General features: G+C 38.3%; 1 long non-coding RNA gene across 1 annotated transcript; it reads right to left on the reverse strand.

Moving 5' to 3' along the window:
* Nucleotides 1–11,597: 11,597 nt before the first annotated feature.
* On the reverse strand, nt 11,598–13,328 carry LOC135787645 (uncharacterized). The gene is made up of 4 exons (XR_010547143.2): nt 13,017–13,328; nt 12,542–12,885; nt 12,067–12,410; nt 11,598–11,935 (listed from the first exon to the last, which is right to left on the reverse strand). It is a non-coding gene; the product is annotated as an uncharacterized lncRNA (long non-coding RNA).
* Nucleotides 13,329–25,608: the final 12,280 nt, after the last annotated feature.

A 25,608-nucleotide genomic window follows, 5' to 3' on the forward strand; every position in this document is an offset into this window, starting at 1 on the left:
AAGGGACATCAGCTGCGAACTATTAAATGCTACAGGCTTAAGAAACTATTTAAAAATATATTTTTGGTGATGGAGTTGGTGAAACTGGCAGCTATACAGCGAATCCTACTATTTCATTTGTGCATTTCATATCCGTTAAATCTTAGTCTACCGGCAAGTATTTTAGCTGCATAAATAAATCGGGTAAAATTACAAAAACAAACTCATTAGGATTATTAATGTTAATTCGACTTTGCATCGAAGTTTTTTTAATGTTTTATAACTTTGAGGCAACTGCATGCCATATTCTTTATATACATTCAAAATAAACTGCGCACTTGATTACTGCTTGTATAGTCTCCTCAGCTTAACACAATTTCCACATTAAAACTAATCAAAGCTAAAATCTAAAGTATTTATATATATATATTATATGTTATATTTGAGGTAGACAGACAGGTTCCAGAAATGCGTCCATTAAGCTTTATCCGCATTGTAACGACGCTGCTTGCGCATCCACTGTCCAAGCACAATAAACGCGTGAACCAATGAACAACAACAGTTTGTTTTTATATATTTTAAGTGTAATGCACAGACAAGTACCTCCACGACCCACCTTATTCCCTTGTGCAACGCACTTATTGTGAACCCCTAATATAAATGATCCTTTCAAGTGAAGGCATAGCGGATGAATTGGAGCAGTTTAAAAACATGATACGTTTGGAAATAAAGTTGCGGGTTTTGCACGGGTTTGATATAAAATATAGAAGGTTGAATTTAGTTGTTTGAAATATTTTTACCAGATATTCCTAATTCATTTAACTTGAACTATTTCTAAAATGTTTCTTTAATAAAGAACACCGCTATCTCAGAACGCAGCGAAACCTATTACATGAAGTGAATAATTGATTGTCGAGCAATCGATATCAACCTATTCAGCACCTCCACCATGGACAGCACCCGCTAAGGTTGAACTTAAGAAGGTTTACCTTAAGCAACATCCTAAGGTATAGTTCGGAGAACACACGTAGGAAAGGTATACCTGTAGTTAAGGTGTACCTTTTGAGTCTTCGTAGCGCGCTAAGAGACAACGTTATCGGAGAACGCAGCCCAGGTATGTCAGGAAGTCTGTAGGCTATTTGGGGATTCAATGGCATAGCTGCCAGGAACTTCAGACCTTGCAGAAGTAAATTTAAATCTAATGTCAGATTCTCTTTTTACATATTGTATGGCTTTGACTGAAGCAGTACAAAAAAGCAAAATCAGGTTCAGGATGCTGGAAAAATTACGGACAACATAATATTGTGCCAGGGCAAACGATTTATAAAAAATTAAAACACTCAGGCCTAAAACCAAGATGGGACGATCCTTATGCTGTCCTACTAGGTACACCTTCAGCAATAAAATTCAACAATAAACTCAGCAGTGAACTAGTGAAGTTGCTAGGTAAACCTAGATACAAATTAGCTTATACTCCCCAAATCTTAGACAGGCAAAATGCTGTGGGATGGAGTCATGAGAAGAACTTTGTCTTTTAGTGACAGGGGGGTCACCTCATGATGAAGATATGGGGTGGGGGGAAAATGTTTAGCTTCACCGGAACCAGCTTAGTCGCCTGATGGTTTCTATAGTTTCTATGGGAGTTAAACTAGTTATTTCCTAGCAATAGTCAAAACAAGATATTTCCTAACAAATTTGTTTAAACCAAGTTGTTTTTTTGGCCATGGAGCTCTTTTGTTTTCGATCGACCATACAACTAGTCAAGAGTTAAGAAGTTCGTCAGACCTTATAATTAATGGCAGTCAGTACAGCAATGTTTAACTCTGGTAAGTAGAGTTAACTAGTTCGTCAGACCAAATAATTAAAGGCAGTGGATGGGTCGATGCTTACCCCGTAGTTAAAATAAAGTGGTTCGTCAGACCAAAATAATGAAAGGCAGACGATACGGCAAACTTAACCCTATTAAGAGTAAGTTGTTCGTCAGACCACAAATAATATAACAAAAAGGCAGACGATGCGGCAAACTTTTTTCTATTGGTTTACTCTACAGCACAAAAGGTTGTGGGAGAGGAGCAGACATACTGATAAAAAATATAAACCTTGAATGAACTGTAAGTTGCTTTAGATAAAATTGTCTGCCAAATGAGTCAAATGTACAAAATGCAATCTTCTTGTCTTTTACTTACTCATGGTTAAATTGCGTCCCGTAATCCTTACTACGCCTTATCGTTGCAAGGGTGGAAATCCGTGCACCATCTCATAGAGCACCACACCTAAGGCCCAGACGGTTGCTGGCATGGCCAAGTATTGCAACCTCGTTAAGGCCTCCGGTGTAATGCAACATTTAGCTCCTGTAAGCAAAACATTGTGTTGAGAAGTAACAAGGTCACATGATCATGATGTCACTAAAAGCAAGTTTCCATGCTCCACTATGTTATTAAAAAACTCCAGCTCACCTTCACGTGGTTTGGATGTGTAGCCAGTGCTTTTGACTAGACGACCCACCTAAAGTTTGTTAACTTCAGGTGCAAACCACTTTGATCCACCATGATGTTTCCAGAATGGATATCATTGTGAAGCACCTCATGCTTCAAGCAGTGTTGATCTGCTCTTACTAATTGAAGCATAAGGTGGTGAGCTTTGTCTTCCTTCATTCCCTTTTTATCGATATAGGAATACAAGTCCTTCCAGTCCCTTTGGTACTCGAGGACAAGCATGACCCAGGTGCGTTCCTCGTACCAGTCATACATTTTTATGACATAAGGGCATTCAGGGGCTTCTCTTAATTTTAGCATCAGCGCCACCTCTGTAGGGAGCGGTTTGCAATATCCAGAGAGCAGAATAAATTTTTTTTTTTCATATTTTTTTTGCATACATTGAACGTAAGATTAAAGGAATATTCAATTTTCTTAAAAGAAAATCCAGATAATTTACTCACCACCATGTCATCCAAAATGTTGATGTCTTTCTTTGTTCATTCGAGAAGAAATTATGTTTTTTGAGGAAAACATTGCAGGATTTTTCTCATTTTAATGGACTTTAATAGAGCCCAACATTTAATACTTAACTCAACACTTAACAGTTTTTTTCAACGGAGTTTCAAAGGACTCTAAACGATCCCAAACGAGGCATAAGGGTCTTATCTAGCAAAACGATTGTCATTTTTGACAAAAAAATAACAAATATACACTTTTAAAGCACAACTTCTCGTCTAAATCCAGTCCAGCGCGACCTAACGTAAATGCGTAGTGACGTAGGGAGGTCACGTGTTACATATATAAAACGCACATTTGCGGACCATTGTAAACAATAAACTGACACAAAGACATTAATTAGTATCAGTTGACATACAACAACGTAGGAACGGTCCTCTTTCTCAACACTTGTTAACACTGGGGCGGAGTTTCGCGTTCGTCCTCTGTGACCTCTTGACGTCATGACGTATTGCGTAGGGTCAGCTGACGCATCACGACCGGATCTAAACGAGAAGTTGTGCTTTAAACGTGTATATTTGTTATTTTTATTGTCAAAAATGACAATCGTTTTGCTAGATAAGACCCTTATGCCTCGTTTGGGATCATTCAGAGTCCTTTGAAACTCCGTTGAAAAAAACTGTTACGTGTTGAGTTAAGTGTTAATTGTTGGTGTCTATTAAAGTCCATTAAAATGAGAAAAATCCTGCAATGTTTTCCTCAAAAAACATAATTTCTTCTCGACTGAACAAAGAAAGACATCAACATTTTGTATGGCATGGTGGTGAGTAAATTATCTCGATTTTTCTTTTAAGAAAATGGAATATTCCTTTAACGTTAATCAAATTACTAGTCTTCTTCACTAGATGTCACACTTTTTATTTTGCCTTGAGCAATGTTACCAAGGAGCCTGTCATTCTTTGATTCAGTTCTTAAAATGGCGGTTTTAGGTGCTTCATCGACGTTGATGCCACCTTCACATAAAAAGTAAGAGGTATGGAAGCATTTTAGATTTCGCAAACAAGACGACAACGATAGTGTTGTGGCTTTTAATATCTTTTAATTAATTTCCCACTTGTAAACTTCTGTTCACTGTTCTTTTTATTAATATAGTATTTGTATTAAATCTATTTTTATTGAGTTGAATCAAGAATCGAGTATAAAAACCGACCCGAGAACCCGAATCGAAAATTGAATCGAGAACCGAAATCGAATCGATTTTGATGGCTTGTGAATTGAAATTGAATCGATCTGGAACATCTGAATCGATACCCAGCCCTAGTGCTTGTAGCCTTTAATATCTATTTTAGTTAATCTTAGTTATGTTATGGCTAGTTTTAACTGGACATGTTTAGCTTTGGTGACTTACATAATGAATAACGTCTTGATGGTGACCTGCAAAAAGAAAGACAGCATTGATAAAACATTGTAAAACCCCTGATACCGCACAAAACTTTTAAGGTCGCCCAATGTTTGCTGAAATAAGTACGCGTGCCCTACTGTACCTCTTTGCCATCAGCTGTGCGGATTCCTGTGACAACATTGCTATTGATGCCATCTTGATCATGAAGCTTATAATCAGCATTAAAAGATTCTGAAACACACACACAATAATAAAATGTATGAGGTTACATATTCACAGAGTAGAAAAGGGATCAAACACACCCTGACAGACTTAATACGATAACTACAGGCAGAGGTACAAATAAAACAAAACAATTACAGAGAACTTACAGAGAGTCCGTAAACAAGAGAAATAATAAACAATGAAATGGAAAACAAAAACATTGCTTTAGAGAGTACAGTCAATTTTGTTTTCTTACCAGGACCTTTTGGCAGAAGACATTTGGGGCTTGGTTTACCCGTTTTTTTTCTGTCACTGCTGAGCAGCACTTTCAGGCCCAGGAATTTTGGACACTTTAGCCACTGGATTTTTGGCCGCATCGGATATTTAGATTGCCCGACATGCACATCGGTTCCTTCAAGACTCACATGAGTCTTGGAAATAGGCTGACTGGCTTTATCCGTGGCATCAGGATGTGCCTGATCTGCCCTGTGTGGAAGCATCACATGGTGCTCCACATCTTTTTTTTTCCGGAGGTAATCTTCAAGTGATGTTGGTTCTTCTGGACCACATTTAACCACCTTCGACTGACTGGCCAGATCTGAGAAATCCTTTGAAGAAGGATTGCTCTAACTGACTGGAGGCTGTGGATCCGGCACTGTCTCCACTTTGCCCCTCCGGATGCAGTCAAAGGGTCGCTTTAGTGCTTTTGGTTTGGTGTGGTCCAGACTGATGCTGGCTTTTGTTGCAGGACTGGCCAGATCCAGAACCACTGTAAGAGAAAATGCATTTAGACACATGAAATAGATTATAAACATTACAGATACTTGAGCACAACCTGGGGCCCGTATCATGAAGGAGGTTCAACCGATTCAGAGTTAACTCTTTAAGTTTTCGGTTACAGAACAGCTGAAATGAGTCAGTTCAATCGACTGTGTCTCTATTTTGTACACAGTGTGACTATACAAATCACAACACATAAATAGAAAAATGTTCGCGTTATTTTGGGAGCTGTATGCTAGCTGGACCCACTTACTTCCAGTCTTTGTGCTAAGCTAGCGGGGCTGCGTCAGACAGAGTTCCAGCACGCATGGTGATGAAAAAGGTCGCGAGTCGGGAGTGTTTTTTACAGTGTAGTGTTACAAAACTTTTAGAAGTAGACTTCTGTTGAAAATATAAAGTAGCACTGCAACATTTTACTAAAATATGGTCTGTCAAACAAAAACCTTACAGTACTGTAACTTTTCTTACATCTGTTAACATGCTGGGTAATCTCAATGAACAGTCTGTGGTTTCTACGGCAACTCTGGTTGTTGTGGTCGTGCTCGTACGAGTGTGCTCACCGAGGCTGCAGTTTCTATAACGGCCACTGGTGTCAGTAACAAGGTAGCACTAAAATATTTCTTTAACACGACAATCAACTTTGATAATGATTGGAAATGTTTCTTGAGCAGCAAATCAGCATATTAGAATGAACTCGGATAGATTATGTGACACTGAAGACTGGAGTAATGATGCTGAAAATTCAACATTATTTACAGGATTAAATTACAACTTAATATAATGATTGCTCATTCAGTGCACTGGGCTTGACATTAGCATTGATTATTTGCTCCCATGTTTGTGCTCTCTGTTCAAACATTTTAGATTAGGGGTGTTAAACTCAGTTCCTGCAGGGCCAGTGTCCTACAGAGGCTGCGTCCGAAAACTTAGGCAGCTGACTTGTTGCCTCGCTGCCTCATGAGGCAATGACTTCGGAGGCATAAAGGCAGCTAAGAGAAACGCTTTCGGACACACTTTGAAGGCAGCCTTTTTTAAATATAAACAGAGAGCGCCTTTGTGATAACTAATCACATTTGAAAACTACAATACAAATTTCTCACTAGAAATGCAATTAAAATGTGTAAAAAAGTGAAAATATACATTTATTTACACTAAATTTGTGCTCCAGCCACTTTCTTGGCCGCCATTTTATTCTTTCGAACTCGACCAGGCTCCACCAATCACATTCCGCATGCGCACACAAGCATAGAATTGTGGGACACTATCTCAGGAGTCAGAAAGTAAACCTAACATTGGATTCGGACATGCCTTGATGCCTTCATGCCTTGGAATGCTGCCGCAGAAATTTAGACTAAGTTTACACATGGACGGCTATTTTCATAAACAGACATTTCAACCTCTCCGGTTTCAAAAATAACTTTGTGCACACATGTCAGTTTTCAGAAAAGTGTTCATTGACACGTACCCGTGTATATATGGTGTAACGAGAAGCTCAAGCCCACGTAAGCCAATCAGAATCCTGAAAACAGCAACGATTTAATGTCATACTTTTGACATAGGTGAAAGCTCTGGTGCATACTGTGAAGATGGCTGCCTAAACATCCGTTTATCTCAGTTTACATGCAGCCGTGCATACGAAGATTTTTTAAATATCTCCACTCTGGCGGAAGTTTTTAGAAATAATCTGTTTCAGAGGCGAAGTCTCTATTTGCGTGTAAACGAAAGGCGCAAATGGTATTATTGTGAACGGTATGATATGGCACACCCCTAATGTCAAGTATTCACAACATATAGCCAGTCTTCTCCTAATGAATCGCCTTTCCATTGTACATTACATACAGATATAACTGTCGGGAGCTCACCCCCTAGTGGCAGTCATAATGAAATTGCAGTTTAAGCGTAAATCTGTCTTGGGAGAGAAACTCAATCCAGCGCAAGAACCTTAAATCTACGAATATATATTTATACTTAATAATTTACTTCAAATTAATCAGTCGTTTTTAAAGTATTCAAGTGTTACTGATAAAGTGAAACAAAAAAGAGTTACTAATTTTTACTTTGCTCAAAGTTTTGATTGGAACGCACTGAAATACATCACTTCCGGTTGGCGTGTCACATCATGCGGTGTATTCGTATAAGTTTATTTTCTTTAATGCATCCAAAGCTCGAGTTCGATCGGATAATTACGCACCCGCAGATGGTTGGCACCCCACGAAACCCCTTTCTGATTCCCTTTCTGTGTTTTCGGATGTCATTTGTCATGTACAGTGGAAAGGTAAAAGTAACCACGCTGAATTTAAATCAGACAATGTCCGTTTCTCAATCCGAAGGCTGTAGCCTCCGGAGGTCGCATTTCCAGGCTGCATACGTCATTAAGTCTTATTTCAGAATTTTAACAGTTATAAAGTTGATTGTTATTCTTAGTTAATCGTAAATTGTTGTAATATGCTTATAATTAGTGAATTTAATGCTCAGTTAACTTAAACTTGATAATGTAGCCTTTGGAGGCTGCAGCCTTCCGATTTAGAAGCGGCCAAAGATGACCGACGGGCTGGATAAAAATGATTGGCGGGCCGCACTTGGCCCGCGGGCCGCCAGTTGACTAGCCCTGCTCTAAACTATACTCAAAACAAGCAACAGAAAAACATATGTCAAATCATAGCACTGGGTCCATCCACCAAATAGAAAGCGGGGATGATCGTATTAATTAACCTATCCATAACAAGTCTGCAGTCGACGGATCCCCTTCCACCCACTTTTTGACGATTGTTTTAAACGAAGAGTCAAGACGTCTGACCCCTAAGGTTAACTGGTCGGGGTGTATGTGAAAAGTTGAACTATTGAATTAGTTTAATCCTATTAAGTCGACGATCTAGAGGGATCCTTCCATAACTTGACGCAAGATGCGCTAAGATTACTTCTGATTTGTAAATGAGTATCATATCATATAAGTTACAATGATTTTACCATGTACCATAGACGCCGATTTTGCTGGTAGATTCTCACACTCAATAACGTGCACTCATATCTTCGAGAAAGAATCCAGTTTTGGATGAATAAAAACAGAAAGTTCTCTCTCAGTGAAGGAAATGGAAGTGAATGGGGCTCATAAACGGTTTGGATACAAACTTGTTTTTTAGACCTATGAAGTACTCAAATTGAAATAGCACCAGCTGGGCGTAAACCCAGTTGTAAGACTACTCTGGACGTAAAATGCGCTTTACGTCGGACATAGAATTTACACCTGTTGCACCATCTGAGATTTAAACTTACGTCAAGGGTAGGTGTAAGTATAAAGTATTGACTTTTTTTCTATGGCAAAAATAGAAATAATGAAATGTGACGAGACATGGGCACGTCTAGATACGCGAGCAATGTGCTTTCATGCATGGTACAGAGACCGCCAATGAATTATATAATAAGATACATAAATACTTAAAAAGACAGTGTAGAGAACTTATTAAAAGCTTTCATTTAATTTTGTTTGAAACTTGACCTGTTATAATGAGTCTGCAAACTACCCAGTCAACACATTGATCTCTCAGTGAAGTCACCATGAGCTTACAAGATCCTCAAAATGTTGTCACAATGTGTGTGCTATAGTGAGCTAAAATTGTAACCACAAAGCGCACTCACGGTTTGCTCATATATTAAGGTCACCATATGAGGTCACTGCACACTCACTGGGAGCTCATACTACCCATAAAGCACATGGTAAGAAAAGTACCGGTTGTCGCTCAGAGAACTAATATTCTAGCGGTTGCTAATTGGAAACATGTCGCAGAGACGTCAGTGTTTAATTGCAAATAAGATACAAACAATAAAAAAGTGAAGGAGACATGATTGTCTCTGCATTTAACCCCTCCACTGAGTAGTGAAACCATCCACTGCAAGTCATGAACACACACAAAAACGCACATGGCAATTATCACTGCAACACCCCAACAATCACTCATACTATGGTCACGATGTGAGGTTATGGTACACTCAAAGTGTGCTCATACCATGAACTCAACTAGGGGTGTGCAAAAAAATCGATTCACATTTGAATCGCGATTCAAGCTTTGCCGATTCTGAATCGATTCATAGAATTCCAAAAATCGATTCAAATTTTTTTTTGTAATGCCGTTTTACTATTGTCCTGAAATGAGTTTATCTCAGTATTCCCATAGATGACGCCGCGTCGTATTCACTCTGACGCCTGCACACTCTTGTCACAGTGTTTCCCACACATTGACTTTACTTGGGTGCTGTGCTTAGTTATATTAACAAGTGCCCAAGTATTTCTGGCGTCAAATTTAGTCTTTTTTGTTTTTCTGTGATGATGACACTCTTTAATAATGACATTTTGTGTGCGACATGATGAGCTCGGTGTCCGTTCACGTGCTCTCTGTTTCGCAATGAATTGGGATGCGACGCGAACAAGCTCGTGTCACATTATCCTTCATGTTTCTGAACTTGAGCAGAGTTTTACCATTAGAGGACTTCACGGAGCACCCGCGGACCGTATGGTTCCGGGTTTGTATTTGAAATGGTCAGCCAGGTCCGGGTCAGTCAAAGTTAAATTACTTCGGGTCCCGAGTCTGATTAGTGAGTAAAACCCGAGTCGATCGGAGAATGACCGTGAGCGCTACCGTGCTAAAGCTCGCGTGCAGTTTCAGCGTGCCTGTGGTTTCTATGGCGATAACTGGCTCTTTTCTAACATTATTAATAAACCATATCTTTTCCAAAATCTATTGCACTGAACGAGCAAAGCTCAAGCTGACTCAAGATTTACAAAACGCAAAGCTGTAATGTAAAGTCCCCTGTCACTGGGACAGCAAGTAGACTTTTGAATCTGAAATAATGAGTGGATTTAGCTTTTTTTTAATTGGCAAGACAGAAATAGAGAGGGACTTTCCTTGCTTCTGCTCTATCTAATAGACATAATAACCATTATAACACCAGTCACATTTATAATCTATAGACCTGCACTGTCTATCATTCATATTATATTATTTATATTTAATAGAGTTTGATAAAAGGGTTCATCTAATTGCTTCTTATCAGTTTTTATTTTTGCATAAAGACATAAAGTAATATCAAACTACATTTAATTTGTTGTGTTTTTTTTCTTTAAAATTGTATATCTCCTACATTGTCACATAGGAAGAAGTAAACTACATTTACATACTGTGAATAGTTTTTTAAAATCAAGAATCGTTTTTGAATCGAAAATCGATTTTGAATCGAATCTTGAGCCTAATAATCGGAATCGGATCGAATCGTGAAATTTTCTGAATCGTGCACCCCTAAACTCAACTTTCTGAATTCACAATAAGCTCAAATATAGCCCACACTGTGAATTATCACAGAATGAGAATGGTGTGAATTCACTGTGATCTCGTGTGATCTCACGTGTTGACTGGGTATTATACCTTTTGTGCAAACAGTAAAGGCTTTCATTAATGTGTTTGATGGGTCTGCACGTGACTCGCGCATCTTGAGGGAGAGCGCACTGGTAAACATGAGGAAAGCCATGAAGCTATATGTCATCTATTAGCTGGTGGCAGTAAGTGTATGTTTTTTACCATAGTAAACCCAAATGATGTCAAATTTATCACAGCGGTACGCCGAGCGTAGCTGCGTCTGGTCGTAGTTTCAGATGGTGCAACAGACGTAAATATTTTACATTTTTAAATGTCGGATGTAGCCAAGGCTGACGAAGGACTTGTGCAACCGGCCCCAGGAGAATGGAGCATATTACCTTGTATTTATTGATTACATTAAAAAGTGTACAATTAAAAGACATAATGCTGCCTAAAAGGACCATAATGTATAATGTATAAAAAAAATATTTTTAATTCAGTTAGGTCTAACTGCAGCCCAAAAATAATGTCAATGAATTCTGATCGGCAAAAGTTTGTAAAACTAGGAAAAGTTTATTTTTAACAAAGCACATACGAATATATTTAAAATGCACAAAAAAATAAAACTTATATAAAATACACACTTTGGAACTATTTACAATGCAAAGAAATAACACTTTTAGTGTCTGGATCTCTTCTGATCTGACTGCTCTTTCAGGAGCTCTTCATCCATTTCAAAGGCCCATGGGGTACTTTGTCTTGGTTGCACCTGCGTCCTTTGTCTCAGCTCACGCATAAAAGCTTGAAAGCGTTTCTGTCAAAAATATACAGATATACTCACATTAAAAGCAAAAACAAATACAAGAAGAACTACAAAGTAACAAAACATTAATTTAATTTATAGTTTATTATTTAATCAAGAATCTGGTCAGAGATTCAGTTTACCTTTTTGTCTTTTGTTGGTCGGAGTTTTGTAACCAGTGGCATTTCACGTATCTTCAGGTCTTGGATCATAGCTTGATCTCTGGCTCGTGTTGGTTTATCACCAGCGTAATGCCCTGGGACCGACCACAACTTTGTGACTAGAGGTCTGGTGAGCACACCGATCTCCTGTTTCTCCACCTGTCCTACCTGAACAGCGTGTTCAGATGTGGATTTCTTCATGGTTTTCAATAGCGTTTCAATAGAATTGATCGCTCTTCATCCATTTCAAAGGCCCATGGGGTACTTTGTCTTGGTTGCACCTGCGTCCTTTGTCTCAGCTCACGCATAAAAGCTTGAAAGCGTTTCTGTCAAAAATATACAGATATACTCACATTAAAAGCAAAAACAAATATAAGAAGAACTACAAAGTAACAAAACATTAATTTAATTTATAGTTTATTATTTAATCAAGAATCTGGTCAGAGATTCAGTTTACCTTTTTGTCTTTTGTTGGTTGGAGTTTTGTAACCAGTGGCATTTCACGTATCTTCAGGTCTTGGATCATAGCTTGATCTCTGGCTCGTGTTGGTTTATCACCAGCGTAATGCCCTGGGACCGACCACAACTTTGTGACTAGAGGTCTGGTGAGCACACCGATCTCCTGTTTCTCCACCTGTCCTACCTGAACAGCGTGTTCAGATGTGGATTTCTTCATGGTTTTCAATAGCGTTTCAATAGAATTGATCGCTCTTCATCCATTTCAAAGGCCCATGGGGTACTTTGTCTTGGTTGCACCTGCGTCCTTTGTCTCAGCTCACGCATAAAAGCTTGAAAGCGTTTCTGTCAAAAATATACAGATATACTCACATTAAAAGCAAAAACAAATATAAGAAGAACTACAAAGTAACAAAACATTAATTTAATTTATAGTTTATTATTTAATCAAGAATCTGGTCAGAGATTCAGTTTACCTTTTTGTCTTTTGTTGGTTGGAGTTTTGTAACCAGTGGCATTTCACGTATCTTCAGGTCTTGGATCATAGCTTGATCTCTGGCTCGTGTTGGTTTATCACCAGCGTAATGCCCTGGGACCGACCACAACTTTGTGACTAGAGGTCTGGTGAGCACACCGATCTCCTGTTTCTCCACCTGTCCTACCTGAACAGCGTGTTCAGATGTGGATTTCTTCATGGTTTTCAATAGCGTTTCAATAGAATTGATCGCTCTTCATCCATTTCAAAGGCCCATGGGGTACTTTGTCTTGGTTGCACCTGCGTCCTTTGTCTCAGCTCACGCATAAAAGCTTGAAAGCGTTTCTGTCAAAAATATACAGATATACTCACATTAAAAGCAAAAACAAATATAAGAAGAACTACAAAGTAACAAAACATTAATTTAATTTATAGTTTATTATTTAATCAAGAATCTGGTCAGAGATTCAGTTTACCTTTTTGTCTTTTGTTGGTTGGAGTTTTGTAACCAGTGGCATTTCACGTATCTTCAGGTCTTGGATCATAGCTTGATCTCTGGCTCGTGTTGGTTTATCACCAGCGTAATGCCCTGGGACCGACCACAACTTTGTGACTAGAGGTCTGGTGAGCACACCGATCTCCTGTTTCTCCACCTGTCCTACCTGAACAGCGTGTTCAGATGTGGATTTCTTCATGGTTTTCAATAGCGTTTCAATAGAATTGATCGCTACCTCAAACACATCACTATCAACACGTTGTCCTTCCATTATTTGTCCGATTTCTGAAAAGTTGAACTGAAATTACAGAGCACCAAACTATCTGCAAGTTTTTACTGAAAAACAGCAGCTGTCCTGTAAGGTGATGATGTCACAGAATGTTTGCATTTGACTTTAAATAAAAACAATACACTTAAAGAGACAAAACCGATTTTATTTAAGCGTCTTTTTTTACAGTCACTGAGATGAAAGTAAAGTGTTTAAGCATTAAAATAACATCCTGGTATGTTGTTTAAATCACAATAAGTGTGTGTGTGTGTGTGTATTCTGTATGTATATGTATGTATATATGCAGATTATCAGCAAAAGTATTTGATGAGTTTATAGTAAGCTACGCGCTGAGAGCTTACTGGTTGCTTACTGTCCTATGTCACAGTGGTCCAACTCTGGTCTCTGATGTCCTGGTCCCTATCTCTAATTCAGTGTATGTCTAGGTTTTTTAACCGTTTGTCATTCATGAGTTATGATGTAAGGCAGAACACTTTAAAAGTGTAATCTCTCCTCAACAAGCCCCAAAAAGTATGGTATCTTTTTATCTGTATAACTAATAGGATGAGTTAAGAACTCAAGTTTAATACTTAAAGTTCTTCGACATCCCATTTCCACCTTTATTATGGTGTGATTTTTATGTTGACTTTATTTTACTGGTAGGAATGAATAGCGCTGTTATACTAATAAGAAATATAGTTTCATTAAAGCTTGTTTATAGGAAGTAAAAAAAAAACTTTATTGAGAGATTGTGAGGTTTTATGTCCTCAAGAGGCTCTAGTGGCACACTAAACGTTTAATCTCACACGTGCTTAAACCCTTCAGCAATGGCCATGTAATCTGTCAATCATTTCAGAGCTAAGGTGTAATTGATGCTTGCACAATGTAAACAGGGTTTCCGCGGGGTTGTAAAAGGTAGTAAAAGGTAGTAAATTAAATTATGCCAAATTAAGGCCAGTAAAAAGTAGTAAGCGTCATCTGTCGAGGTAGTAAATTTTCGATTGCTTTTTGTAACGTTATGATGCCTGGAAATTAGTTCAAATCACCTGCATATCTGGGCAAATAATCAAAGATCTTTCGTCTCTGGGATGTGATCAAAGCCTGGAGTGGAGCCGAATCACGTTCCTCTCTCCGCTGTAAGCGTTCTGTAATCACTACGGACCGGATCCATCTGACTGTATCACGTTAAGCTGAGGTAAAACTTTATTTCAGCTAGCATGGTCAAACTTATAATGCAGGAAGGCTCCGATGTTTTGAAGATCGATAAAGGTGTAAAAGACGATTGACTTGGCTTAGCGAAATGATGAAGATTGGCAAGCCTTTCAGTTCGTGGGCTAAGAAAACCAACCAGGTAATTGCGTGTCTTTGCACAGTATGACTAACGTAAGGGGTCCTGTATTTTGGGGGTAAATGATTTCTCACGTTACTGATCATCCGCGGCACGCTTTTTAATGCTATGCTGATATAGCCAGTGGCTGGTACAACGGGTTTGTTTAACTCGTGGGTAAACTTCATGTGGCGCCACAACAACCAAAAGGCAGATGACATCCAAATCCCTTGAGAGCGAATGACGAGGAATCATAAGAGGAGACTGCTTCCGAAATGCTCTCGTGGGACTTTGATGTCATCCACCTGTCGGTTCTTGCAGTTGCATTTGCGTGTGGTCACAAAAACGTAACATATATTTAAGCACAGCCGTTTAAAAACAAGTGATTTTAAGCCATTCAAACACAAACAACAGTGCGTCCGCTGTTTCTGTGTCAGAAGAGCACGCTAGCCGCGCATTCGTTTCTCATTGAGCTTGTGTTGAACGTATTTTTGCCGCTTTATTGGCCTTAAATAACACATATGCCTCAAAAATCCCGTCTTTGCAAATATCCTCATATAAACACGACCATTTAGGTCTTAGAAGAAAGTAAACAGCAGAAACATTGCGCATAAACTAGCACATCAGCGCTGCCTCTATTGTAACATAATAATTTGTTTATAAAGGTACAGTCATTCAATTATCAACTGTCACTATGGTTACAGACATCCTGTGCGAATTCTACACGAGTTTGACTCGAGTTACTCGTTCAGGGTTTATATTCATACATAACGTTACTGTATTAGAGCTGTAACTGTAAGCTGTTGTGTGAACAGAAGAGACCCTGGATTATTTGTTTATGTTTACTGAATAATATGATATGAAAAAGTTGTATTTGTTCACATTAGTAAGTGCATTATATAACATAAACAAACAATGAAAAATATAGAGTATATAATCATTAATTAATTCTTGTTTATGTCATTACAGTAATTGATGGTGGTTCATGGTGCATTCACTAATGTTATCAGTTTCAACTTTGATTAAAAAATGATTAGTAAATGCTAAAATAAATACATTTTCAATTAATAAATAATTAATCAAAGATTCATTAAAGGTGGTGATATTCATGTTTTCTTTTTATACAGTATAGTGAGTTATTTAGCTGTTTCGCCTTAATCTGAAATGCCCTGCAAACTACAGCTACCTATATGCCACATGAGACTTCAATATGGAATTTATGGCAAAAAAAATCTCCCCTTAAAATGCTATTGGTCTCGCCTACATAAAGTGTTAGGTAAAGGAATATGACTTGGCCTGAAAAATATTTCAGTCAGAAGAATTTTTTTCACTTTAATTCTTTTTTGTATGTTATATATGTCAAAATCTGTGTAAATAATAGAAAGGTCGCTGATTAACTCTTGCAATTCAGTGTCGTGATGGTTTTAAAAAATATTCTGAAGGTAGTAAAAAAGGTAGTAAAAAGTAGTAAATTTAACTTAAGGATTTCTGTATAAACCCTGTATTCATATAATAAAAGACGTAAAAAAAATCTGAACCTAAACCTCTATATATATATATATATATATATATATATATATATATATATATATATATATATATATATATATATATATATATATATATATATATACTGTGAATTTACCTGGTGTACTGAAACAGCGACAGGGATAGAAACCCTGAAGGTTCAAAACAACCAATCAGTTGAACGCTGAAGTAAGCACACTGTGTAAACAAACAGGAGGTGGGGTTTAGAATTCCTCGGGGAAAGAAAAGTTGAAGAAATAGAAAAAAAGTAGGGATACACCGAATATTCGGCCACTGAAAATTTTCGGCCGAAAATGGCCCAAAAGAGCATTTTCGGCTTTCGGCCGAAAGACTTTTATCACCGAAACAATACGGCTGAAATGTTGTGATGACGCAAACAGAAAACGCGACCTGCATCTGATCATCACAATGAGTACGCCCTTCAAAGATCTGAACTCTTGATGTGTAAACTTTTGAGAGAGTCGCGCAAATGTGTCTTATACTGTATAGTTCATTACCATACATGTGCCGAATAAAGCAATGAAAAACAACGTAACATTTTTATGCTGCGCTGTTTGGGATTCGCCTTCGTTCTATGTGTGCGCGCGCGTTTAAGTGCCCTCAATATTGCACAGACGAGTGAGACTCAAACAAGCGAACGTAAAATCTTTCTGTTATTGACAGGGCACATATAAACAAAATTATCTCCAAAGTATTCTTTTTCTAATAAAAACATTTGTTTATGTCTTAAGTGTATGTATAGATTAAAGTCATAAACCAGTCTCTGCTTATTTAAAGAGACAGTAACCTCAATTAACCTACTTAAGTCTAACAAAGAGACAAATAGCTCTAAAAATAATAATATATTTAATTTATACAATAAAGACAGTGTTATGACTCATTTTATTCGATTTCTGTACCTAATGCTAATGTTAGCCCTTATTAATGTGCAGCTTTGTTCTTTTTTATAAATGTTTGTAATTTCTTTATTTGTTATTAGATTTTCCCCACCCCCTTTTTGCTGATCTGAAAAATAATCCGATCCGTGCCTCAAAAACTGTAATGTTAATCTGAACCGTGAGTTTTGTGATCTGTCACACACCCCTAGTAAAGTTAGTACACAGTGATAGCCATAAATGCATTTGTACTAATAATTGGCATAATAATTTATTTCGGTGTTTCGGTTTTTCGGCCTTGGTTTCCTCATTTTCGGTTTCGGCCAAGAATTTTCATTTCGGTGCATCCCTAAAAAAAAGAAAGAAATTGTTGAATTTTTGTTTCTAAAGATGGGAAATTGTAGTAGTGGTTGTGCTAAGGAGGATTTAGAAGGAGATGAGAAGTATATGTGTGGTAAAGAAAGTAAAAATGTGAAATAGTGAAATGAAGCAATTCCAAACAGCCATGACTGTGATTGTGTAGATATTATACAAACATTAAGGGCCCTATCTTGCACCCAGCGCAATTGACTTTGTCAGTGACGCATGTATCATTCGTATTTTGCTCCGGCGCACAGCGGGTTTTTCCCTCCACAGACGCACGTCGGCAAACTAGGGAATGAACTTGTGCTCCCTGGGCGGTTCAGCGCAAAAAAAGAGGCGTGTTCCAGCGCAAACCATCCCTGATGCTATTTTGCAATTTCAAAAAACAATTGCGCCACTGACCAGAAAAAAAAAGTTTAAAGTCAGTGGCGCGTTGCGCGTTGTTCATTATGCTATTTTAAGGGCGCATGCTTGACCATAATGTATAGCGTGCACAACGTGCACACACTTTGCTTAATCTACACAGATGCAACAGTTATTTTTGCAAATCATAAATTGTTAAACTAAAAAATATTAATACACAAGATAAGGGGAATCATAGTGGTGAGCATTGTGGTGATAGTTTTTATTTATTGTGTGGCTGCATTAAAAAATTCTCATGCAAATAACGATTAAAATATTTTCATAAGTTTATTGTGTGGCTGTATTACGTTTATTTTATGTAAATAATAATTAAAATGTTTTCATAAGAAACCTTAATGTATATGAACTTGATTTGTAAGAGTAATTTGGGGTTGGACCTTGCTTGCATTTCTTGGGTCCGATTTCAAAGCCCCCAAACCCTTTCAGCGGTGAGGGTGGACGCAGCGATGTCCTCTGCTGGCGTCAGGTCCTGAGGCAGATCCACCTCCCGTTACACGGCGTGCTCCAAATTTATGCTGGCAAGCTTGGGATTCCCCCGTCTCCTGACATCATTGTAGCGCTTGGCGCAACGATATGTCAGCTGATGAGACTGTGGCTATTTCCTCTCACGCCTGTTTAGCCTACGCTGATTTGGGCGGGTTTCTCGTATCCCCATACAAAACAACTTCTCTGTCTTTGACTGCTCTTACAAGAACGTCGGTCTCCTTGGCTGTGAACCGCTCCTGGCGTGCGCCTGGTAAATCCGTCATAATAATAGCAACCCGCCATGGAATTTGCGCCCTTGCGTTTAAAGGGAATGTTGGATAGCGTTCTGATTGGTTTATTTGACGTTACGCCCAAACCACACCTATGAATAATGAACCTACTTCAGACCAACCCCTTATTGATTTGCGCCCGGCGCAAGAGTTATTTCTCACGCCGGGAAAATAGCAATAGCGCCCAAGATCCGCCCACAAACTCACTTGCGCGTTGCGCTTCGCACTTGTGTTTCAGATCGTTAAAATAGGGCCCTAAGTGTTCTTGGATAATTTGCCACTTAAAAATTCCAATTTGATTGTTACAATGATGTTTGTGGACAAAAGGGAAATGAAAGGCAAGATCACAAAAAGCATATGAATTGGCTAGTAACAAAACCTAACATTTATATTTTATTTTTTATTTTTTGTTTTGCGTGGGGAGCTGTGCAGGTTGGCAGCATTTTGTGAATTGCAGTGTGACTTTATAACCTTACCTAAGTGCGAGGGTATCAAGATATTACAATTATAACTGATCATTTTCTCGTTTGGTGTAAAGGTTTTCCCCACAAAGATAGGCTTTGCTGCCTTTATGGCTAATATGCTGGTTCGAGACATCATTCCAGATGAAATGAAACATTATATATAACTATATAACTAAAAATAAAATAAAAATAAAAAGTTGCAATACACTACGTGTTTAAGTAGGCAAATATTTTTTATATTTAAAGAATAAAACATTCACATAATTAGACATCATTACACTGATGGTTGTAGATTTGTAATGATGTTTTCCAAAGGGACATCAGCTGCGAACTATTAAATGCTACAGGCTTAAGAAACTATTTAAAAAATATATTTTTGGTGATGGAGTTGGTGAAACTGGCAGCTATACAGCGAATCCTACTATTTCATTTGTGCATTTCATATCCGTTAAATCTTAGTCTTCCGGCAAGTATTTTAGCTGCATAAATAAATCGGGTAAAATTACAAAAAAAAAAACTAATTAGGATTATTAATGCTAATTCGACTTTGCATCGAAGTTTTTTTAATGTTTTATAACTTTGAGGCAACTGCATGCCATATTCTTTATAAACATTCAAAATAAACTGCACACTTCATTACTGCTTGTATAGTCTCCTCAGCTCAACACAATTTCCACATTAAAACTAATCAAAGCTAAAATCAAAAGTATTTATATATATATATATATTATATGTTAAATTTGAGGTAGACAGACAGGCTCCAGAAATGCGTCCATTAAGCTTTATCCGCATTGTAACGACGCTGCTTGCACATCCACTGTCCAAGCACAATAAACGCGTGAACTAATGAACAACAGCAGTTTGTACTTTATATTTTAAGTGTAATGCACAGACAAGTACCTCCACGACCCACCTTATTCCCCTGTGCAACGCACTTATTGGGAACCCCTAATATAAATGATCCTTTCAAGTGAAGGCATAGCGGATGAATTTGGAGCAGTTTAAAAACATGATACGTTTGGAAATAAAGTTGCGGGTTTTGCACGGGTTTGATATAAAATATAGAGGGCTCTATTTTAACGATCTGAAACGCAAGTGCGAAGCGCAACGCGCAAGTGAGTTTGTGGGCGGATCTTGGGCGCTGTTGCTATTTTCCCGGCGTGAGAAATAACTCTTGCGCCGGGCGCAAATCAATAAGGGGTTGGTCTGAAGTAGGTTCATTATGCATAGGTGTGGTTTGGGCGTAACGTCAAATAAACCAATCAGAACGCTAGCCAACATTCCCTTTAAACGCAAGGGCGCAAGTTCCATGGCGGGTTGCTATTATTATGACCGATTTACCAGGCGCACGCCAGGAGCGGTTCACAGCCGAGGAGACCGACGTCCTTGTACGAGGGAATCCCACGCTTGCCAGAATAAATCGGGCACGCCGTGTAACGGGAGGTGGATCTGCCTCAGGACTTGACGCCAGCAGAGGACATCGCTGCGTCCACCCTCACCGCTGAAAGGGTTTGGGGGCTTTGAAATCGGACCCAAGAAACGCAAGCAAGGTCCAACCCCAAAGTACTCTTACAAATCAAGTTCATATACATTAAGGTTTCTTATGAAAACATTTTAATTATTATTTACATAAAATAAACGTAATACAGCCACACAACAAAGTTATGAAAATATTTTAATCGTTATTTGCATGAGAATAAATAAAAAATATCACCACAATGCTCACCACTATGATTCCCCTTATCTCGTGTATTAATATTTTTAAGTGTAACAATTTATGATTTGCAAAAATAACTGTTGCATCTGTGTAGATTAGATAAGCAAAGTGTATGCGCGTTGTGCACGCTATACATTATGGTCAAGCATGCGCCCTTAAAATAGCATAATGAACCACGCGCAACGCGCCACTGACTTTAGACTAGTTTTTTTTGGTTAGTAGCGCAATTGTTTTTTGAAACTGCAAAATAGCATGAGAGATGGTTTGCGCCGCAACACGCCTCCTTTTTGCGCTGAACCGCCCAGGGAGCGCAAGTTCATTCCCTAGTTTGCTGACGTGCATCTGTGGAGGGAAAAACCCCGCTGTGCGCCGCCGCAAAATACGAATGATACATGCGTCACTGACAAAGTCAATTGCGCTGGGTGCAAGATAGAGCCCAGAAGGTTGAATTTAGTTGTTTGAAATATTTTTACCAGATATTCCTAATTAATTTAACTTGAACTATTTCTAAAATGTTTCTTTAATAAAGAACACCGCTATCTCAGAACGCAGCGAAACCTATTACATGAAGTGAATTATTGATTGTTGAGCAATCGATATCAACCTATTCAGCACCTCCACCATGGACAGCACCCGCTAAGGTTGAACTTAAGAAGGTTTACCTTAAGCAACATCCTAAGGTATAGTTCGGAGAACACACGTAGGAAAGGTATACCTGTAGTTAAGGTGTACCTTTTGAGTCTTCGTAGCGCGCTAAGAGACAACGTTATCGGAGAACGCAGCCCAGGTATGTCAGGAAGTCTGTAGGCTTTTGGGGATTCAATGGCATAGCTGCCAGGAACTTCAGACCTTGCAGAAGTCAATTTAAATCTAATGTCAGATTCTCTTTTTACATATTGTATGGCTTTGACTGAAGCAGTACAAAAAAGCAAAATCAGGTTCAGGATGCTGGAAAAATTACGGAAAACATAATATTGTGCCAGGGCAAATGATTTATAAAAATTAAAACATTCAGGCCTAAAACCAAGATGGGACGATCCTTATGCTGTCCTACTAGGTACACCTTCAGCAATAAAATTCAACAATAAAACTCAGCAGTGAAGTTGCTAGGTAAACCTAGATACAAATTAGCTTATACTCCCCAAATCTTAGACAGGCGAAATGCTGTGGGATGGAGTCATGAGAAGAACTTCGTCTTTTAGTGACGGGGGGGTCACCTCATGATGAAGATATGGGGTGGGGGGAAAATGTTTAGCTTCACCGGAACCAGCTTAGTCGCCTGATGGTTTCTAGAGTTTCTATGGGAGTCAAAACTAGTTATTTCCTAGCAATAGTCAAAACAAGATATTTCCTAACAAATTTGTTTAAACCAAGTTGTTTTTTTGGCCATGGAGCTCTTTTGTTTTCGATCGACCATACAACTAGTCAAGAGTTAAGAAGTTCGTCAGACCTTATAATTAATGGCTGTCAATACAGCAATGTTTAACTCTGGTAAGTAGAGTTAACTAGTTCGTCAGACCAAATAATTAAAGGCAGTGGATGGGTCGATGCTTAACCCTGTAGTTAAAATAAAGTGGTTCGTCAGACCAAAATAATGTAACGAAAAGGCAGATGATGCGGCACACTTAACTCTATTGATAAAGAGTAAGTGGTTCGTCAGACCAAAATAATGAAAGGAAGACGATACAGCAAACTTAACCCTATTAAGAGTAAGTTGTTCGTCAGACCACAAATAATATAACAAAAAGGCAGACGATGCGGCAAACTTTTTTCTATTGGTTTACTCTACAGCACAAAAGGTTGTGGGAGAGGAGCAGACATACTGATGAAAAATATAAACCTTGAATGAACTGTAAGTTGCTTTAGATAAAATTGTCTGCCAAATGAGTCAAATGTACAAAATGCAGTCTTTTTGACTTTTACTTACTCATGGTTAAATTGCGTCCCGTAATCCTTACTACGCCTAATCGTTGCAAGGGTGGAAATCCGTGCACCATCTCATAGAGCACCACCCCTAAGGCCCAGACGGTTGCTGGCATGGCCAAGTATTGCAACCTCGTTAAGGCCTCCGGTGTAATGCAACATTTAGCTCCTGTAAGCAAAACATTGTGTTGAGTAATTTTGTAACAAGGTCACATGATCATGATGTCACTAAAAGCAAGTTTCCATGCTCCACTATGTTATTAAAAAACTCCAGCTCACCTTCACGTGGTTTGGATGTGTAGCCAGTGCTTTTGACTAGACGACCCATCCTAAAGTTAACTTCAGGTGCAAACCACTTTCATCCACCATGATGTTTCCAGAATGGATATCATTGTGAAGCACCTCATGCTTCAAGCAGTGTTGATCTGCTCTTACTAATTGAAGCATAAGGTGGTGAGCTTTGTCTTCCTTCATTCCCTTTTTATCGATATAGGAATACAAGTCCTTCCAGTCCCTTTGGTACTCGAGGACAAGCATGACCCAGGTGCGTTCCTCATACCAGTCATACATTTTTATGACTGGTGGGCATTCAGGGGCTTCTCTTAATTTTAGCATCAGCGCCACCTCTCTAGGGAGCAGTTTGCAATATCCAGGCTGGAAAACAAGTGGTCAAGAAAGTATTAGATCCTCTTTCTGATAAATGTGACCCTGTCTGTAAAACCCGGTTATGAGATTATACAGGGTGTCCGCGGGGTTTTAAAAAGTATTAAAAAGTGATAAATCAAAATTGTCAAATTTAAGGCCATTAAAAGTGTTAAATTTGGTCTCAGAGGTATTATTTTTTCCAAATTAGGTATTATTTTTATATATTTCATATATTTCAGACTATCAGGTGTCATATTCTGATTGAAATTCTATCTGCGTTCACGTTAGTTTGTTTAAATATGGGCTTTAGCATATCTTGGCACATAATCAAAGATCTTTCGTCTCTGGGATGTGATCAAAGCCTGGAGTGGAGCCAAATCACGTTCCACTCTCCACTGTAAGCGTTCTGTATCACTACGCATCGGATCCACTCCGGGTTTTTTGACTGTATCACGTTAAGCTGAGGTAAAACTTTATTTCAGCTAGCATGGTCAAACTTATAATGCAGGAAGGCTCCGTTGTTTTGAAGATCGATAAAGGAGTAAAAGACCAATGGAGATTGACTTGGCTTAGCGAAATGATGAAGATTGGCAAGCCTTTCAGTTCGTGGGCTAAGAAAATCAAACAGCCATGTAACTTGCGTGTCTTTGTACAGTATAACTTTAGGGGACCTGTATTTTGGGGGTAATAGATTTCTCATGTACGTGATCATCCGCGTCACGTTTTTTAATGCTATGCTGATCTAGCCAGTGGCTGATACAAGGGGTTTGTTAAACCTCATGGGTAAACTTCATGTGGCGCCACAAGAACCAAGAGAACAAGAACCAAATCCCGTGAGAGCAATTGACGAGGAATCATAAGAGGAGACTGCTTCCGAAATGCTCTTGCGGGACTTTGATGTCATCCACCTGTCGGTTCTTGCAGTTGCATTTGCGTGTGGTCACAAAAGCTTAACATTTGTACATACATTTAAGCACCGCAGTTTAAAAACAAGTGATTTTAAGCCATTCAAACACAAACAACAGTGCTAAATGCGTCCGCTGTTTCTGTGTCAGAGGAGCACTCAAGCCGCGCATGCGTTTCTCATTGAGCTTGTGTTGTGAATATTTTTGCCTCTTCATTGGTCTAACACATATGCCTCAAAAATCCCGTCTTTGCAAAATCCCCATATAAACACGACCATTTAGGTCTTAGGAGAAAGTAAACACCAGAAACATTGCACATAAAATAGCACATCAGCGCTGTTTTTAGTAAATGTAATGTTTTTAGTAAATTATTAGTAAATGCTAAAATAAATACATTTACAATTAATAAATAATTAATAAAAGATTAATTAAAGGTGGTGATATTCATGTTTTCTTTTTATATTGTGAGTTATTTAGCTGTTTCGCCTTAATCTAAAATGCCCTGCAAACTACAGCGACCTATATATGCCACAGGAGACTTTAATATGGAATTTATGGCAAAAAAAATCCCCTTAAAATGCCATTGGTCTCGCGTACATAAAGTGTTAGTTAATGGAATATGACTTGGCCTGAAAAACATTTCAGTCAGAAGAATTTTTTTCACTTTAATCCATGTCTATTCTTTTTTGTATGTTATATATGTCAAAATCTGTGTAATTAATAGAAAGGTCGCTGATCAACACTTGCAATTCAGTGTCGTGATGGTTTTGGTTTTAAAAAATATTCTGAAGGTAGTAAAAAAGGTATTAAAAAGTAGTAAATTTATCTTAAGGATTGCTGTATATACCCTGTTATAGGATCTTAAAAGTTTGATTTTAGCCATATGTAGAAAACAGTACATCACTGAAAATGACTTTAGCTAGGTGTTCACAGGCAGGGTCACAAATGTATTGGTATTGCATTTACATGGCTTTAATAATTGTGAATAAGGTCAACAAGGCCTTTTCAGATCAACTTTCTTTGGTGCTTGTAGCCTTTAATATCTATTTTAGTTAATCTTAGTTATGTTATGGCTAGTTTTAACTGGACTTGTTTAGCTTTGGTGACTTACATAATAAATAACGTCTTTGTCATCCAACTCCACACGCTTGATGGTGACCTGCAAAGAGAAAGACAGCATTGTAAAACCCCTGATACCGCACAAAACTTTTAAGGTCGCCCAATGTTTGCTGAAATAAGTACGCGTGCCCTACTGTACCTCTTTGCCATCAGCTGTGCGGATTCCTGTGACAACATTGCTATTGATGCCGTTCTGATCATGAAGCTTATAATCAGCATTAAAAGATTCTGAAACACACA

Source organism: Paramisgurnus dabryanus, chromosome 20, assembly GCF_030506205.2.
Source record: "Paramisgurnus dabryanus chromosome 20, PD_genome_1.1, whole genome shotgun sequence".
NCBI classification, from domain to species: domain Eukaryota; kingdom Metazoa; phylum Chordata; class Actinopteri; order Cypriniformes; family Cobitidae; genus Paramisgurnus; species Paramisgurnus dabryanus.